The sequence below is a fragment of the Rhinoderma darwinii genome, chromosome 2, assembly GCF_050947455.1.
Source record: "Rhinoderma darwinii isolate aRhiDar2 chromosome 2, aRhiDar2.hap1, whole genome shotgun sequence".
NCBI lineage: Eukaryota > Metazoa > Chordata > Amphibia > Anura > Rhinodermatidae > Rhinoderma > Rhinoderma darwinii.
The window spans coordinates 96,988,244-97,006,741 of record NC_134688.1 but is presented as its reverse complement, the minus strand read 5'-3'; the positions used below and the strand labels follow the sequence as shown (position 1 = coordinate 97,006,741).

At 43.2% G+C, this 18,498-nt stretch overlaps 1 long non-coding RNA gene across 1 annotated transcript in view; it reads left to right on the top strand.

Moving 5' to 3' along the window:
- The first annotated feature begins 1,719 nt into the window (after window positions 1-1,719).
- Window positions 1,720-18,498, top strand: part of LOC142742332 (uncharacterized) — a 33,609-nt gene continuing 16,830 nt past the window's right edge. The window contains exons 1-3 of the long non-coding RNA XR_012881357.1: window positions 1,720-2,540; window positions 6,748-6,821; window positions 11,028-15,356. This is a non-coding gene — a long non-coding RNA (uncharacterized LOC142742332). The remainder of the gene's footprint in view (window positions 2,541-6,747; window positions 6,822-11,027; window positions 15,357-18,498) is intronic.

Genomic DNA, 18,498 nt, shown 5'->3' with positions numbered 1-18,498 from the left:
GGATAAAGTACATTGTGGTCGCATGATTGTTGATTTTCTGGCGGCTTTGTGGCTGTCATGGAGGGTATTTGACTGTCATAGTGGCATTGTGTCCCTTATAAATGACATTGTGGGTTTCATGAGGGCATAGTCACTCTTACAGGAGCATTATTGCCAGCATTGGGCATTGTTAATGCCTTGGTGTCATTGAGGGCAATGTCATTGGCGCATTGTGCCTTACATGGGAGCTTTGTGGCTGTCATGTGGTTAATTGTAGTTTGCATATAGATACTGAGGCCATTGTGTGTTGAATAAAGGACATTTGGGTGGTCATTGTAGCTTGGATAAGGGGTATCACCGCTATTGCTGCTGGGATAAAGTACACTGTAGCTGGCATAGTGGCCACTGACAGCATGGTTGCTGCCATTAAGGCCTTTTTGTGGAGATAATGTAGATTGCGTGTGTCATGGGATCAATGTGGGTGTCATGGGTGTCATGGTAGCACTATTTCTATTTTTGCAGATGACACCAAGCTATGCAATATAGTTCAGACTATGGAAGATGTTTGTGAATTGCAGGCAGATTTTAACAAACTAAGTGTTTGGGCGTCCACTTGGCAAATTAAGTTTAATGTAGATAAATGTAAAGTTATGCATCTGGGTACGAAAAACCTGCAAGCATCATATGTCCTAGGGGGAGCTACACTGGGGGAGTCAATTGTTGAGAAGGATCTGGGTGTACTTGTAAATCATAAACTAAATTTCAGCATGCAGTGTCAGCTGCTTCAAAGGCCAGCAAAATATTGTCGTGTATCAAAAGAGGCATGGACTCGCGGGACAGGGATGTAATATTACCACTTTACAAAGCATTAGTGAGGCCTCATCTAGAATATGCAGTCCAGTTCTGGGCTCCAGTTCATAGAAAGGATGCCCTGGAGTTGGAAAAAATACAAAGAAGAGCAACGAAGCTAATAAGGGGCATGGAGAATCTAAGTTATGAGGAAAGATTAAAAGAACTAAACCTATTTAGCCTTGAGAAAAGACGACAAAGGGGGGACATGATTAACTTATATAAATATATGAATGGCGCATACAAAAAATATGGTGAAATCCTGTTCCATGTAAAACCCCCTCAAAAAACAAGCGGGCACTCCCTCCGTCTGGAGAAAAAAAGGTTCAACCTGCAGAGGCGACAAGCCTTCTTTACTGTGAGAACTGTGAATCTATGGAATAGCCTACCGCAGGAGCTGGTCGCAGCAGGGACAGTAGATGGCTTTAAAAAAGGCTTAGATAATTTCCTAGAACAAAAAAATATTAACTGCTATGTGTAGAAATTTTTTACTTCCCCTTTCCCATCCCACTTCCCCTTTCCCATCCCTTGGTTGAACTTGATGGACATGTGTCTTTTTTCAACCGTACAAACTATGTATATGGGGTTTTAGTGACTTAGGAGACCATGTAAATGACATGGGGCATAATGTGGCTATTATAAGAACCTTGTGGCTGGCATGGCGCATTGTAGTTGGAATAAGGTACATTGTGGGCGTTGTGAGTGCATTGTGGCTGACCTGAAAAGCATTGTGGCTTTTTTTAAGGTCTTGTAGCTGGCACGGCAGGCACTACGGTTGTCATGTGGGAATTTTGGTTGGCTTAGCAGGTATTGAAGACATGGTGATTTGCATAGGGGGCATTGATGACTTTGTGGTTGTCATGTGGGGGAAATGTGGCTGGCACTGAGGACTTTGTGACTGTCATTGGAGCCATTTAGATGTGGTGGGACAATGTAGCTGTCATAGGTGCATTTTGGCTGTCATTGGAAAATTGTGACTGTCGTGACTTTTTGATTTAGGGTTTGTGTGGACGATGTTTATTTTTTTATTATGAGTGGCACAGTATAGTTGATGTGTCTAATTTTCTTTGCCTCTCTAGTGATTTGGCCACAAGTTGCAAGTCAGCATCTAGCTATTTTCGCTACTAGTGATATTACTTTGTGTCTTAACCTGGCGCATGTGAGGTCTTTGTTGAATGTGTGATATTCTTCATGATGACTGATAATAACTATACTGTGTCCTCTCTAGGTCACATTTAGGCCCATGTCATATATGAGTTGTAAATGGTCCACTGAATAAATTGTAGAATGGTTTTCTGTTTTATACAGATGTGGAGGAGAGTGATATTTCTTCTAGACATCTGATCTTTGATGTGATTGGTGACTAATTTTGGGGTTGTGATCAGAGTCGATTATGTCCTACTTATGGCTTCTAGTAAAGATGGGGTGGTTTGTGCATACTCTTGGATAGGAAGACTTGAGGTTGGATCTCTAGTTTGGCTCCTCAGAATGTATCACAGAAAGGGTTTAATTGGCCCTTAAAATATTTGGGGGTTTCATTAGAAACTAGGCACACTAAAATCTCTTTACTGTTTCCAATACATCTATAGTATATACCAGGAATGTATTATCACACCTCTTTTTTGATTTTTTTTCTAGGTGTCTATTTGAAAGTGAAGAGAAGCAAGATATGGAATCCTCCAGACAGCGGCAATAGATGAATCAAATGACTGGTAATTAATATTATTATTAATTACTGATAATTATCAGGCTAGTTTCTAGCTCTGGACTTTCAGAGGTGTGGTAATACCTTCCTGGTATATAAGGACATATGTCTAGTAGTACATATATTGGCTATAGATATTTAAGGGCATTGTAAATGCCTTTGTGTTCTACACATGGGTGCACTGCATTTACATTCCAACATACACATTCATCAACATCTCCACTTTCCCCTAGGGAAATTTTTGGCTGGTATGGAGGGTAATGTGGCTGGCATAAGGAGAATTGAGGGCATAGGGTCTGTCCTTGCAGAATTGTAATTCGCATCGAAGACATTGTTGCTGTAATACGATGCATTCCGTGATTGTTGTTGTCAGAGGACATTGTGGCTTTTATGGTAACATCGTGACTGGGAATTAGAGATAGTGTGGCTGTCATGAGGACATTGTGACTTTTTTGGAGGCATTGTGATATTTGTGTTGGGATTGTGACTGATAAAGTGAACAATGAGGGCATTGTGACTTAGTTGGAGATGTGGTATTAAAATGGACATTATGTTTGGGAATGTGGCAGTTGTCATGAGAGCATTTTGTTTGTCTTGGGGCATTATTAAGAGGCAATAAATGAATTGTGGTTGCCATGGTTGTATTCCGAATGACTAAGAGGGCATGGAGAGTAATGTGGCTGTCATTGAGGGACTTGTGGCTGTAATAGAGATATTGTGGCTGGGATAAGGGACATTGTGGATGTCATGTGGCATAATGGCTCTCATGAGTGCATTGTTGCATGAATGGGAGCCATTGTGGCTGGTATTTGGCTATTTGGATAAGACATATAGCGGGTGTCATGTAGACATTGTAACTGTCCTCGCGGAATTGTAATTAGCATTGAAGGGATTGTTGCTGTCATTAGATGGCATTGTGACTTAGTTGGAGATGTGGTATTAAAATGGGCATTGTGTTTGGGAAAGTGGTAGTTGTCATGAAAGCATTTTGTTTGTCTTGGGGCATTATGGTTCTCTTAAAAGGCAATAAGTGAATTGTGGTTGTCATGGTTGTATTCCGAATGGCTAAGGGGGCATTGAGGATAATGTGGCTGGCATTGTGGGACTTGTGGCTGTAATAGAGCTATTGTAGCTGGGATAAGGGACATTGTGGATGTCATGGGGAAATAGTGGCTCTTATGAGTGCATTGTTGCTTAAATGGGAGCCATTGTGGCTGGTATTTGGCTATTTGGATAAGATATATAGTGGGTGTTCTGTGGGCATTGTGTCTTGCATTAGTGGCATTGTACGGAGAATGGGGGCAATCTAGTTGGAATAGGGCTATTAATGTCATTGTGACAGGCATGGAGGGCATTGTGCCATTTCTGCATTTTTTTTGGCAAAAGGGGAATTGAGAACATTGTGGCTGTAATGGAGATATTGTGGCTGGGCTCAGGGACAGTGTGGCAGACATGTGGGCATAATGGCTCCAGAGGAGCATTGTGGCTGGCACGTGGGCATTGCTGCCATAGGAGGAATTGTGGTTGACATAGGGACATTGTAGTTGTCATGGGAGTATTAAGGTGTGCAAAAAAGGCATTCAGGCCATTGTGGCTGATATGGAGTGCAATGTGGCATTTGTGGTGGCATTGATGCTGGCATAGATAGAATTGAGAGCTTTCTGGTTGTTCGATAAATTTGTAATTGGCACTGAGAGCATTGTGGCTCGCATATGAGTAATTTGGGGATAGTGGCTGTCATGGGGGGCATTGTGGATTTTAGGTAAGCATTGTGTCTGGTAAAGTGGACAATGAGGACATAGTGGTTGTCATGGGGCATTTTAGTTGTCCTGGTTATATTGATATTGGCTTAGGGAGCATTGAGGACAATATGACTGGCATTGAGAGCATTAGATTATCATTGTGCTTAGGGGCTGGGATAAGGGACATTGTGGACCTTGCAGATGTCATGGCTGCATTTTGACTGGGAAAAGGGACATTGTTGATTTCATGGGGGCAATTTAGCTGTCATTTAGAGCACTGTGGCTGGCATGGAGGACAATTTACGATCATGGGGGCATTGGGGCTGGCATAAGAGGCATTGGCAGCACTGTGGCTGCGCTAAAAAAGATTGTGGCTCGCATAGTGGCATTGTGGCTCCTGGCATAATGACTGTCATGGGACATTGTAGTTGTCATAGGGCTATTGAAGCCAATGTGGCTGTCATGGTTGTATTGCAGTTAACTTAGGCGGCATTGAGAGCAATGTTGTTTGGGTAAGGGGCATTGTGAAAGGAATAAGGGACACTGGACTTTGTATCTGTCATGGGGACATTTTAGCTGCCATATGGGATATTGGTTAGAAGCATTATGGCTGTCAAGTGGTATTGGATGTAATGGGGGCTTTGTGGTTGGTTGGCATTGTGGCTGGCAGGGAGGAAGTTGTGGCCAACATTGAGGATATTATGACTGGGATATGGGACATAGCGAGTGTCATGAGGATATTGTGGCTTGCAGGTGTCATTATGGCTGGCACGAGGATTTGTGTCTGTCATGTCTTGGTTAGCAAAGGGGAAAGTGAGTTCATTGTGGATTTAATAAAGACATAGTGGCTTGCAAAGGAGCATTGACATTTGGTGGTTTCCATTTTGGCCTTCGGGCTGGCATAAGGGGCATTGACGGCATTGTTGCATGGATAAAGTACATTGTGGTCGCATGATTGTTGATTTTCTGGCGGCTTTGTGGCTGTCATGGAGGGCATTTGACTGTCATAGTGGCATTGTGTCCCTTATAAATGGCATTGTGGGTTTCATGAGGGCATAGTCACTCTTACAGGAGCATTATTGCCAGCATTGGGCATTGTAAATGCCTTGGTGTCATTGAGGGCAATGTCATTGGCGCATTGTGCCTTACATGGGAGCTTTGTGGCTGTCATGTGGTTAATTGTAGTTTGCATATAGATACTGAGGCCATTGTGTGTTGAATAAAGGACATTTGGGTGGTCATTGTAGCTTGGATAAGGGGTATCACCGCTATTGCTGCTGGGATAAAGTACACTGTAGCTGGCATGGGGACTTTGTGGCTGGCATAGTGGCCACTGACAGCATGATTGCTGCCATAAAGGCCTTTTTGTGGAGCGAACGTAGATTGCGTGTGTCATGGGATCAATGTGGGTGTCATGGGGTTTTAGTGACTTAGGAGACCATGTAAATGACATGGGGCATAATGTGGCTATTATAAGAACTTTGTGGCTGGCATGGCGCATTGTAGTTGGAATAAGGTACATTGTGGGCGTTGTGAGTGCATTGTGGCTGACCTGAAAAGCATTGTGGCTTTTTTTAAAGTCTTGTAGCTGGCACGGCAGGCACTACGGTTGTCATGTGGGAATTTTGGTTGGCTTAGCAGGTATTGAAGGCATGGTGATTTGCATAGGGGGCATTGATGATTTTGTGGTTGTCATGAGGGGGAAATGTGGCTGGCACTGAGGACTTTGTGAATGTCATTGGAGCCATTTAGATGTGGTGGGACAATGTAGCTGTCATAGGTGCATTTTGGCTGTCATTGGAAAATTGTGACTGTCGTGACTTTTTGATTTAGGGTTTGTGTGGACGATGTTTATTTTTTTACTATGAGTGGCACAGTATAGTTGATGTGTCTAATTTTCTTTGCCTCTCTAGTGATTTGGCCACAAGTTGCAAGTCAGCATCTAGCTATTTTCACTACTAGTGATATGACTTTGTGTCTTAACCTGGCGCATGTGAGGTCTTTGTTGAATGTGTGATATTCTTCATGATGACTGATAATAACTATACTGTGTCCTCTCTAGGTTACATTTAGGCCCATGTCATATATGAGTTGTAAATGGTCCACTGAATAGATTGTAGAATGGTTTTCTGTTTTATACAGATGTGGAGGAGAGTGATATTTCTTCTAGACATCTGATGTTTGATGTGATTGGTGACTAATTTTGGGGTTGTGATCAGAGTCGATTATTTCCTACTTATGGCTTCTAGTCAAGATGGGGTGGTTTGTGCATACTCTTGGATAGGAAGACTTGAGGTTGGATCTCAAGTTTGGCTCCTCAGAATGTATCACAGAAAGGGTTTAATTGGCCCTTAAAATATTTGGGGGTTTCATTAGAAACTAGGCACACTAAAATCTCTTTACTGTTTCCAATACATCTATAGTATATACCAGGAATGTATTATCACACCTCTTTCTTGATTTTTTTTCTAGGTGTTTATTTGAAAGTGAAGAGAAGCAAGATATGGAATCCTCCAGACAGCGGCAATAGATGAATAAAATGACTGGTAATTAATATTATTATTAATTACTAATAATTATCAGGCTAGTTTCTAGCTCTGGACTTTCAGAGGTGTGGTAATACCTTCCTGGTATATAAGGACATATGTCTAGTAGTACATATATTGGCTATAGATATTTAAGGGCATTGTAAATGCCTTTGTGTTCTACACATGGGTGCACTGCATTTACATTCCAACATACACATTCATCAACATCTCCACTTTCCCCCAGGGAAATTTTTGGCTGGTATGGAGGGTAATGTGGCTGGCATAAGGAGAATTGAGGGCATAGGGTCTGTCCTTGCAGAATTGTAATTAGCATCGAAGACATTGTTGCTGTAATACGATGCATTCCGTGATTGTTGTTGTCAGAGGACATTGTGGCTTTTATGGTAACATCGTGACTGGGAATTAGAGATAGTGTGGCTGTCATGAGGACATTGTGACTTTTTTGTAGGCATTGTGATATTTGTGTTGGGATTGTGACTGATAAAGTGAACAATGAGGGCATTGTGACTTAGTTGGAGATGTGGTATTAAAATGGGCATTGTGTTTGGGAATGTGGCAGTTGTCATGAGAGCATTTTGTTTGTCTTGGGGCATTATTAAGAGGCAATAAGTGAATTGTGGTTGCCATGGTTGTATTCCGAATGGCTAAGAGGGCACGGAGAGTAATGTGGCTGTCATTGAGGGACTTGTGGCTGTAATAGAGATATTGTGGCTGGGATAAGGGACATTGTGGATGTCATGTGGCATAATGGCTCTCATGAGTGCATTGTTGCATGAATGGGAGCCATTGTGGCTGGTATTTGGCTATTTGGATAAGACATATAGCGGGTGTCATGTGGACATTGTAACTGTCCTTGCGGAATTGTAATTAGCATTGAAGGGATTGTTGCTGTCATTAGATGGCATTGTGACTTAGTTAGAGATGTAGTATTAAAATGGGCATTGTGTTTGGGAAAGTGGTAGTTGTCATGAAAGCATTTTGTTTGTCTTGGGCATTATGGTTCTCTTAAGAGGCAATAAGTGAATTGTGGTTGTCATGGTTGTATTCAGAATGGCTAAGGGGGCATTAAGGATAATGTGGCTGGCATTGTGGGACTTGTGGCTGTAATAGAGCTATTGTAGCTGGGATAAGGGACATTGTGGATGTCATGGGGGCATAGTGGATCTTATGAGTGCATTGTTGCTTGAATGGGAGCCATTGTGGCTGGTATTTGGCTATTTGGATAAGATATATAGTGGGTGTTCTGTGGGCATTGCGTCTTGCATTAGAGGCATTGTGCGTAGAATGGGGGCAATCTAGTTGGAATAGGGCTATTAATGGCATTGTGACAGGCATGGAGGACATTGTGTCATTTCTGCATTTTCTTTAGTTAAAGGGGAATTGAGAACATTGTGGCTGTAAAGGAGATATTGTGGCTGGGCTCAGGGACAGTGTGGCAGACATGTGGGCATAATGGCTCCAGAGGAGCACTGTGGCTGGCACATGGGCATTGCTGCCATAGGAGGAATTGTGGTTGACATAGGGACATTGTAGTTGTCATGGGAGTATTGAGGTGTGCAAAAAAGGCATTCAGGCCATTGTGGCTGATATGGAGTGCAATGTGGCGTTTGTGGTGGCATTGATGCTGGCATAGATAGAATTGAGGGCTTTCTGGTTGTTCGATAAATTTATAATTGGCACTGAGGGCATTGTGGCTCGCATATGAGTAATTTGGGGAAAGTGGCTGTCATGGGGGGCATTGTGGACTTTAGGTAAGCATTGTGTCTGGTAAAGTGGACAATGAGGACATAGTGGTTGTCATGGGGCATTTTAGTTGTCCTGGTTCTATTGATGTTGGCTTAGGGAGCATTGAGGACAATATGGCAGGCATTGAGAGCATTAGATTATCATGGAGCATAGTGGCTGGGATAAGGGACATTGTGGACCTTGCAGATGTCATGGCTGCATTTTGACTGGGAAAAGGGACATTGTTGATTTCATGGGGGCAATTTAGCTGGCATTTAGAGCACTGTGGCTGGCATGGAGGACAATTTACGATCATGGGGGCATTGGGGCTGGCATAAGAGGCATTGGCAGCACTGTGGCTGCGCTAAAGTACATTGTGGCTCGCATAGTGGCATTGTGGCTCCTGGCATAATGACTGTCATGGGGCATTGTAGTTGTCATAGGGCTATTGAAGTCATTGTGGCTGTCAGGGTTGTATTGCAGTTAACTTAGGCGGCATTGAGAGCAATGTTGTTTGGATAAGGGGCATTGTGAAAGGAATAAGGGACACTGGACTTTGTATCTGTCATGGGGACATTTTAGCTGCCATATGGGATATTGGTTAGAAGCATTATGGCTGTCACGTGGTATTGGATGTAATGGGTGCTTTGTGGTTGGTTGGCATTGTGGCTGGCAGGGAGGAAGTTGTGGCTAACATTGAGGATATTATGACTGGGATATGGGACATAGCGAGTGTCATGAGGATATTGTGGCTTGCAGGTGTCATTATGGCTGGCACGGGGATTTGTGTCTGTCATGTCTTGGTTAGCAAAGGGGAAAGTGAGTTCATTGTGGATTTAATAAAGGCATAGTGGCTTGCAAAGGAGCATTGACATTTGGTGGTTTCCATTTTGGCCTTCGGGCTGGCATAAGGGGCATTGACGGCTTTGTTGCATGGATAAAGTACATTGTGGTCGCATGATTGTTGATTTTCTGGCGGCTTTGTGGCTGTCATGGAGGGCATTTGACTGTCATAGTGGCATTGTGTCCCTTATAAATGACATTGTGGGTTTCATGAGGGCATAGTCACTCTTACAGGAGCATTATTGCCAGCATTGGGCATTGTAAATGCCTTGGTGTCATTGAGGGCAATGTCATTGGCGCATTGTGCCTTACATGGCAGCTTTGTGGCTGTCATGTGGTTAATTGTAGTTTGCATATAGATACTGAGGCCATTGTGTGTTGAATAAAGGACATTTGGGTGGTCATTGTAGCTTGGATAAGGGGTATCACCGCTATTGCTGCTGGGATAAAGTACACTGTAGCTGGCATGGGGACTTTGTGGCTGGCATAGTGGCCACTGACAGCATGATTGCTGCCATTAAGGCCTTTTTGTGGAGATAACGTAGATTGCGTGTGTCATGGGATCAATGTGGGTGTCATGGGGTTTTAGTGACTTAGGAGACCATGTAAATGACATTTGGCATAATGTGGCTATTATAAGAACTTTGTGGCTGGCATGGCGCATTGTAGTTGGAATAAGGTACATTGTGGGCGTTGTGAGTGCATTGTGGCTGACCTGAAAAGCATTGTGGCTTTTTTTAAGGTCTTGTAGCTGGCACGGCAGGCACTACGGTTGTCATGTGGGAATTTTGGTTGGCTTAGCAGGTATTGAAGGCATGGTGATTTGCATAGGGGGCATTGATGATTTTGTGGTTGTCATGTGGGGGTAATGTGGCTGGCACTGAGGACTTTGTGGATGTCATTGGAGCCATTTAGATGTGGTGGGACAATGTAGCTGTCATAGGTGCATTTTGGCTGTCATTGGAAAATTGTGACTGTCGTGACTTTTTGATTTAGGGTTTGTGTGGACGATGTTTATTTTTTTACTATGAGTGGCACAGTATAGTTGATGTGTCTAAGTTTCTTTGCCTCTCTAGTGATTTGGCCACAAGTTGCAAGTCAGCATCTAGCTATTTTCACTACTAGTGATATTACTTTGTGTCTTAACCTGGCGCATGTGAGGTCTTTGTTGAATGTGTGATATTCTTCATGATGACTGATAATAACTATACTGTGTCCTCTCTAGGTCACATTTAGGCCCATGTCATATATGAGTTGTAAATGGTCCACTGAATAGATTGTAGAATGGTTTTCTGTTTTATACAGATGTGGAGGAGAGTGATATTTCTTCTAGACATCTGATCTTTGATGTGATTGGTGACTAATTTTGGGGTTGTGATCAGAGTCGGTTATTTCCTACTTATGGCTTCTAGTCAAGATGGGGTGGTTTGTGCATACTCTTGGATAGGAAGACTTGAGGTTGGATCTCTAGTTTGGCTCCTCAGAATGTATCACAGAAAGGGTTTAATTGGCCCTTAAAATATTTGGGGGTTTCATTAGAAACTAGGCACACTAAAATCTCTTTACTGTTTCCAATACATCTATAGTATATACCAGGAATGTATTATCACACCTCTTGCTTGATTTTTTTTCTAGGTGTTTATTTGAAAGTGAAGAGAAGCAAGATATGGAATCCTCCAGACAGCGGCAATAGATGAATAAAATTACTGGTAATTAATATTATTATTAATTACTGATAATTATCAGGCTAGTTTCTAGCTCTGGACTTTCAGAGGTGTGGTAATACCTTCCTGGTATATAAGGACATATGTCTAGTAGTACATATATTGGCTATAGATATTTAAGGGCATTGTAAATGCCTTTGTGTTCTACACATGGGTGCACTGCATTTACATTCCAACATACACATTCATCAACATCTCCACTTTCCCCTAGGGAAATTTTTGGCTGGTATGGAGGGTAATGTGGCTGGCATAAGGAGAATTGAGGGCATAGGGTCTGTCCTTGCAGAATTGTAATTAGCATCGAAGACATTGTTGCTGAAATACGATGCATTCCGTGATTGTTGTTGTCATAGAACATTGTGGCTTTTATGGTAACATCGTGACTGGGAATTAGAGATAGTGTGGCTGTCATGAGGACATTGTGAATTTTTTGGAGGCATTGTGATATTTGTGTTGGGATTGTGACTGATAAAGTGAACAATGAGGGCATTGTGACTTAGTTGGAGATGTGGTATTAAAATGGACATTGTGTTTGGGAATGTGGCAGTTGTCATGAGAGCATTTTGTTTGTCTTGGGGCATTATTAAGAGGCAATAAGTGAATTGTGGTTGCCATGGTTGTATTCCGAATGGCTAAGAGGCATGGAGAGTAATGTGGCTGTCATTGAGGGACTTGTGGCTGTAATAGAGATATTGTGGCTGGGATAAGGGACATTGTGGATGTCATGTGGCATAATGGCTCTCATGAGTGCATTGTTGCATGAATGGGAGCCATTGTGGCTGGTATTTGGCTATTTGGATAAGACATATAGCGGGTGTCATGTGGACATTGTAACTGTCCTCGCGGAATTGAAATTAGCATTGAAGGCATTGTTGCTGTCATTAGATGGCATTGTGACTTAGTTGGAGATGTGGTATTAAAATGGGCATTGTGTTTGGGAAAGTGGTAGTTGTCATGAAAGCATTTTGTTTGTCTTGGAGCATTATGGTTCTCTTAAGAGGCAATAAGTGAATTGTGGTTGTCATGGTTGTATTCCGAATGGCTAAGGGGGCATTGAGGATAATGTGGCTGGCATTGTGGGACTTGTGGCTGTAATAGAGCTATTGTAGCTGGGATAAGGGACATTGTGGATGTCATGGGGGCATAGTGGATCTTATGAGTGCATTGTTGCTTGAATGGGAGCCATTGTGGCTGGTATTTGGCTATTTGGATAAGATATATAGTGGGTGTTCTGTGGGCATTGCGTCTTGCATTAGAGGCATTGTGCGTAGAATGGGGGCAATCTAGTTGGAATAGGGCTATTAATGGCATTGTGACAGGCATGGAGGGCATTGTGTCATTTCTGCATTTTCTTTGGTTAAAGGGGAATTGAGAACATTGTGGCTGTAAAGGAGATATTGTGGCTGGGCTCAGGGACAGTGTGGCAGACATGTGGGCATAATGGCTCCAGAGGAGCACTGTGGCTGGCACATGGGCATTGCTGCCATAGGAGGAATTGTGGTTGACATAGGGACATTGTAGTTGTCATGGGAGTATTGAGGTGTGCAAAAAAGGCATTCAGGCCATTGTGGCTGATATGGAGTGCAATGTGGCGTTTGTGGTGGCATTGATGCTGGCATAGATAGAATTGAGGGCTTTCTGGTTGTTCGATAAATTTATAATTGGCACTGAGGGCATTGTGGCTCGCATATGAGTAATTTGGGGAAAGTGGCTGTCATGGGGGGCATTGTGGACTTTAGGTAAGCATTGTGTCTGGTAAAGTGGACAATGAGGACATAGTGGTTGTCATGGGGCATTTAGTTGTCCTGGTTCTATTGATGTTGGCTTAGGGAGCATTGAGGACAATATGGCTGGCATTGAGAGCATTAGATTATCATGGAGCATAGTGGCTGGGATAAGGGACATTGTGGACCTTGCAGATGTCATGGCTGCATTTTGACTGGGAAAAGGGACATTGTTGATTTCATGGGGGCAATTTAGCTGGCATTTAGAGCACTGTGGCTGGCATGGAGGACAATTTACGATCATGGGGGCATTGGGGCTGGCATAAGAGGCATTGGCAGCACTGTGGCTGCGCTAAAGTACATTGTGGCTCGCATAGTGGCATTGTGGCTCCTGGCATAATGACTGTCATGGGGCATTGTAGTTGTCATAGGGCTATTGAAGCCATTGTGGCTGTCAGGGTTGTATTGCAGTTAACTTAGGCGGCATTGAGAGCAATGTTGTTTGGATAAGGGGCATTGTGAAAGGAATAAGGGACACTGGACTTTGTATCTGTCATGGGGACATTTTAGCTGCCATATGGGATATTGGTTAGAAGCATTATGGCTGTCACGTGGTATTGGATGTAATGGGGGCTTTGTGGTTGGTTGGCATTGTGGCTGGCAGGGAGGAAGTTGTGGCTAACATTGAGGATATTATGACTGGGATATGGGACATAGCGAGTGTCATGAGGATATTGTGGCTTGCAGGTGTCATTATGGCTGGCACGGGGATTTGTGTCTGTCATGTCTTGGTTAGCAAAGGGGAAAGTGAGTTCATTGTGGATTTAATAAAGGCATAGTGGCTTGCAAAGGAGCATTGACATTTGGTGGTTTCCATTTTGGCCTTCGGGCTGGCATAAGGGGCATTGACGGCTTTGTCGCATGATTGTTGATTTTCTGGCGGCTTTGTGGCTGTCATGGAGGGCATTTGACTGTCATAGTGGCATTGTGTCCCTTATAAATGACATTGTGGGTTTCATGAGGGCATAGTCACTCTTACAGGAGCATTATTGCCAGCATTGGGCATTGTAAATGCCTTGGTGTCATTGAGGGCAATGTCATTGGCGCATTGTGCCTTACATGGCAGCTTTGTGGCTGTCATGTCTTTAATTGTAGTTTGCATATAGATACTGAGGCCATTGTGTGTTGAATAAAGGACATTTGGGTGGTCATTGTAGCTTGGATAAGGGGTATCACCGCTATTGCTGCTGGGATAAAGTACACTGTAGCTGGCATGGGGACTTTGTGGCTGGCATAGTGGCCACTGACAGCATGATTGCTGCCATTAAGGCCTTTTTGTGGAGATAACGTAGATTGCGTGTGTCATGGGATCAATGTGGGTGTCATGGGGTTTTAGTGACTTAGGAGACCATGTAAATGACATTTGGCATAATGTGGCTATTATAAGAACTTTGTGGCTGGCATGGCGCATTGTAGTTGGAATAAGGTACATTGTGGGCGTTGTGAGTGCATTGTGGCTTACCTGAAAAGCATTGTGGCTTTTTTTAAGGTCTTGTAGCTGGCACGGCAGGCACTACGGTTGTCATGTGGGAATTTTGGTTGGCTTAGCAGGTATTGAAGGCATGGTGATTTGCATAGGGGGCATTGATGATTTTGTGGTTGTCATGTGGGGGTAATGTGGCTGGCACTGAGGACTTTGTGGATGTCATTGGAGCCATTTAGATGTGGTGGGACAATGTAGCTGTCATAGGTGCATTTTGGCTGTCATTGGAAAATTGTGACTGTCGTGACTTTTTGATTTAGGGTTTGTGTGGACGATGTTTATTTTTTTACTATGAGTGGCACAGTATAGTTGATGTGTCTAAGTTTCTTTGCCTCTCTAGTGATTTGGCCACAAGTTGCAAGTCAGCATCTAGCTATTTTCACTACTAGTGATATTACTTTGTGTCTTAACCTGGCGCATGTGAGGTCTTTGTTGAATGTGTGATATTCTTCATGATGACTGATAATAACTATACTGTGTCCTCTCTAGGTCACATTTAGGCCCATGTCATATATGAGTTGTAAATGGTCCACTGAATAGATTGTAGAATGGTTTTCTGTTTTATACAGATGTGGAGGAGAGTGATATTTCTTCTAGACATCTGATCTTTGATGTGATTGGTGACTAATTTTGGGGTTGTGATCAGAGTCGGTTATTTCCTACTTATGGCTTCTAGTCAAGATGGGGTGGTTTGTGCATACTCTTGGATAGGAAGACTTGAGGTTGGATCTCTAGTTTGGCTCCTCAGAATGTATCACAGAAAGGGTTTAATTGGCCCTTAAAATATTTGGGGGTTTCATTAGAAACTAGGCACACTAAAATCTCTTTACTGTTTCCAATACATCTATAGTATATACCAGGAATGTATTATCACACCTCTTGCTTGATTTTTTTTCTAGGTGTTTATTTGAAAGTGAAGAGAAGCAAGATATGGAATCCTCCAGACAGCGGCAATAGATGAATAAAATGACTGGTAATTAATATTATTATTAATTACTGATAATTATCAGGCTAGTTTCTAGCTCTGGACTTTCAGAGGTGTGGTAATACCTTCCTGGTATATAAGGACATATGTCTAGTAGTACATATATTGGCTATAGATATTTAAGGGCATTGTAAATGCCTTTGTGTTCTACACATGGGTGCACTGCATTTACATTCCAACATACACATTCATCAACATCTCCACTTTCCCCTAGGGAAATTTTTGGCTGGTATGGAGGGTAATGTGGCTGGCATAAGGAGAATTGAGGGCATAGGGTCTGTCCTTGCAGAATTGTAATTAGCATCGAAGACATTGTTGCTGTAATACGATGCATTCCGTGATTGTTGTTGTCATAGAACATTGTGGCTTTTATGGTAACATCGTGACTGGGAATTAGAGATAGTGTGGCTGTCATGAGGACATTGTGAATTTTTTGGAGGCATTGTGATATTTGTGTTGGGATTGTGACTGATAAAGTGAACAATGAGGGCATTGTGACTTAGTTGGAGATGTGGTATTAAAATGGACATTGTGTTTGGGAATGTGGCAGTTGTCATGAGAGCATTTTGTTTGTCTTGGGGCATTATTAAGAGGCAATAAGTGAATTGTGGTTGCCATGGTTGTATTCCGAATTGCTAAGAGGGCATGGAGAGTAATGTGGCTGTCATTGAGGGACTTGTGGCTGTAATAGAGATATTGTGGCTGGGATAAGGGACATTGTGGATGTCATGTGGCATAATGGCTCTCATGAGTGCATTGTTGCCTGAATGGGAGCCATTGTGACTGGTATTTGGCTATTTGGATAAGACATATAGCGGGTGTCATGTGGACATTGTAACTGTCCTCGCGGAATTGTAGTTAGCATTGAAGGGATTGTTGCTGTCATTAGATGGCATTGTGACTTAGTTGGAGATGTGGTATTAAAATGGGCATTGTGTTTGGGAAAGTGGTAGTTGTCATGAAAGCATTTTGTTTGTCTTGGAGCATTATGGTTCTCTTAAGAGGCAATAAGTGAATTGTGGTTGTCATGGTTGTATTCCGAATGGCTAAGGGGGCATTAAGGATAATGTGGCTGGCATTGTGGGACTTGTGGCTGTAATAGAGCTATTGTAGCTGGGATAAGGGACATTGTGGATGTCATGGGGGCATAATGGCTCTTATGAGTGCATTGTTGCTTGAATGGCAGCCATTGTGGCTGGTATTTGGCTATTTGGATAAGATATATAGTGGGTGTTCTGTGGGCATTGCGTCTTGCATTAGTGGCATTGTGCGTAGAATGGGGGCAATCTAGTTGGAATAGGGCTATTAATGGCATTGTGACAGGCATGGAGGGCATTGTGTCATTTCTGCATTTTCTTTGGTAAAAGGGGAATTGAGAACATTGTGGCTGTAATGGAGATATTGTGGCTGGGCTCAGGGACAGTGTGGCAGACATGTGGGCATAATGGCTCCAGAGGAGCACTGTGGCTGGCACGTGGGCATTGCTGCTATAGGAGGAATTGTGGTTGACATAGGGACATTGTAGTTGTCATGGGAGTATTGAGGTGTGCAAAAAAGGCATTCAGGCCATTGTGGCTGATATGGAGTGCAATGTGGCGTTTGTGGTGGCATTGATGCTGGCATAGATAGAATTGAGGGCTTTCTGGTTGATCGATAAATTTGTAATTGGCACTGAGGGCATTGTGGCTCGCATATGAGTAATTTGGGGAAAGTGGCTGTCATGGGGGGCATTGTGGACTTTAGGTAAGCATTGTGTCTGGTAAAGTGGACAATGAGGACATAGTGGTTGTCATGGGGCATTTTAGTTGTCCTGGTTCTATTGATGTTGGCTTAGGGAGCATTGAGGACAATATGGCTGGCATTGAGAGCATTAGATTATCATGGAGCATAGTGGCTGGGATAAGGGACATTGTGGACCTTGCAGATGTCAGGGCTGCATTTTGACTGGGAAAAGGGACATTGTTGATTTCATGGGGGCAATTTAGCTGGCATTTAGAGCACTGTGGCTGGCATGGAGGAAAATTTACGATCATGGGGGCATTGGGGCTGGCATAAGAGGCATTGGCAGCACTGTGGCTGCGCTAAAGTAGATTGTGGCTCGCATAGTGGCATTGTGGCTCCTGGCATAATGACTGTCATGGGGCATTGTAGTTGTCATAGGGCTATTGAAGCCATTGTGGCTGTCATGGTTGTATTGCAGTTAACTTAGGCGGCATTGAGAGCAATGTTGTTTGGATAAGGGGCATTGTGAAAGGAATAAGGGACACTGGACTTTGTATCTGTCATGGGGACATTTTAGCTGCCATATGGGATATTGGTTAGAAGCATTATGGCTGTCACGTGGTATTGGATGTAATGGGGGCTTTGTGGTTGGTTGGCATTGTGGCTGGCCGGGAGGAAGTTGTGGCTAACATTGAGGATATTATGACTGGGATATGGGACATAGCGAGTGTCATGAGGATATTGTGGCTTGCAGGTGTCATTATGGCTGGCACAGGGATTTGTGTCTGTCATGTCTTGGTTAGCAAAGGGGAAAGTGAGTTCATTGTGGCTTTAATAAAGGCATAGTGGCTTGCAAAGGAGCATTGACATTTGGTGGTTTATATTTTGGCCTTCGGGCTGGCATAAGGAGCATTGACGGCATTGTTGCATGGATAAAGTACATTGTGGTCGCATTATTGTTGATTTTCTGGCGGCTTTGTGGCTGTCATGGAGGGCATTTGACTGTCATAGTGGCATTGTGTCCGTTATAAATGACATTGTGGGTTTCATGAGGGCATAGTCACTCTTACAGGAGCATTATTGCCAGCATTGGCCATTGTAAATGCCTTGGTGTCATTGAGGTCAATGTCATTGAGGGCAATGTCATTGGCGCATTGTGCCTTACATGGGAGCTTTGTGGCTGTCATGTGTTTAATTGTAGTTTGCATATAGATACTGAGGCCATTGTGTGTTGAATAAAGGACATTTGGGTGGTCATTGTAGCTTGGATAAGGGGTATTACCGCTATTGCTGCTGGGTTAAAGTACACAGTAGCTGGCATGGGGACTTTGTACCTGGCATAGTGGCCACTGACAGCGTGGTTGCTGCCATTAAGGCATTTTTGTGGAGATAACGTAGATTGCGTGTG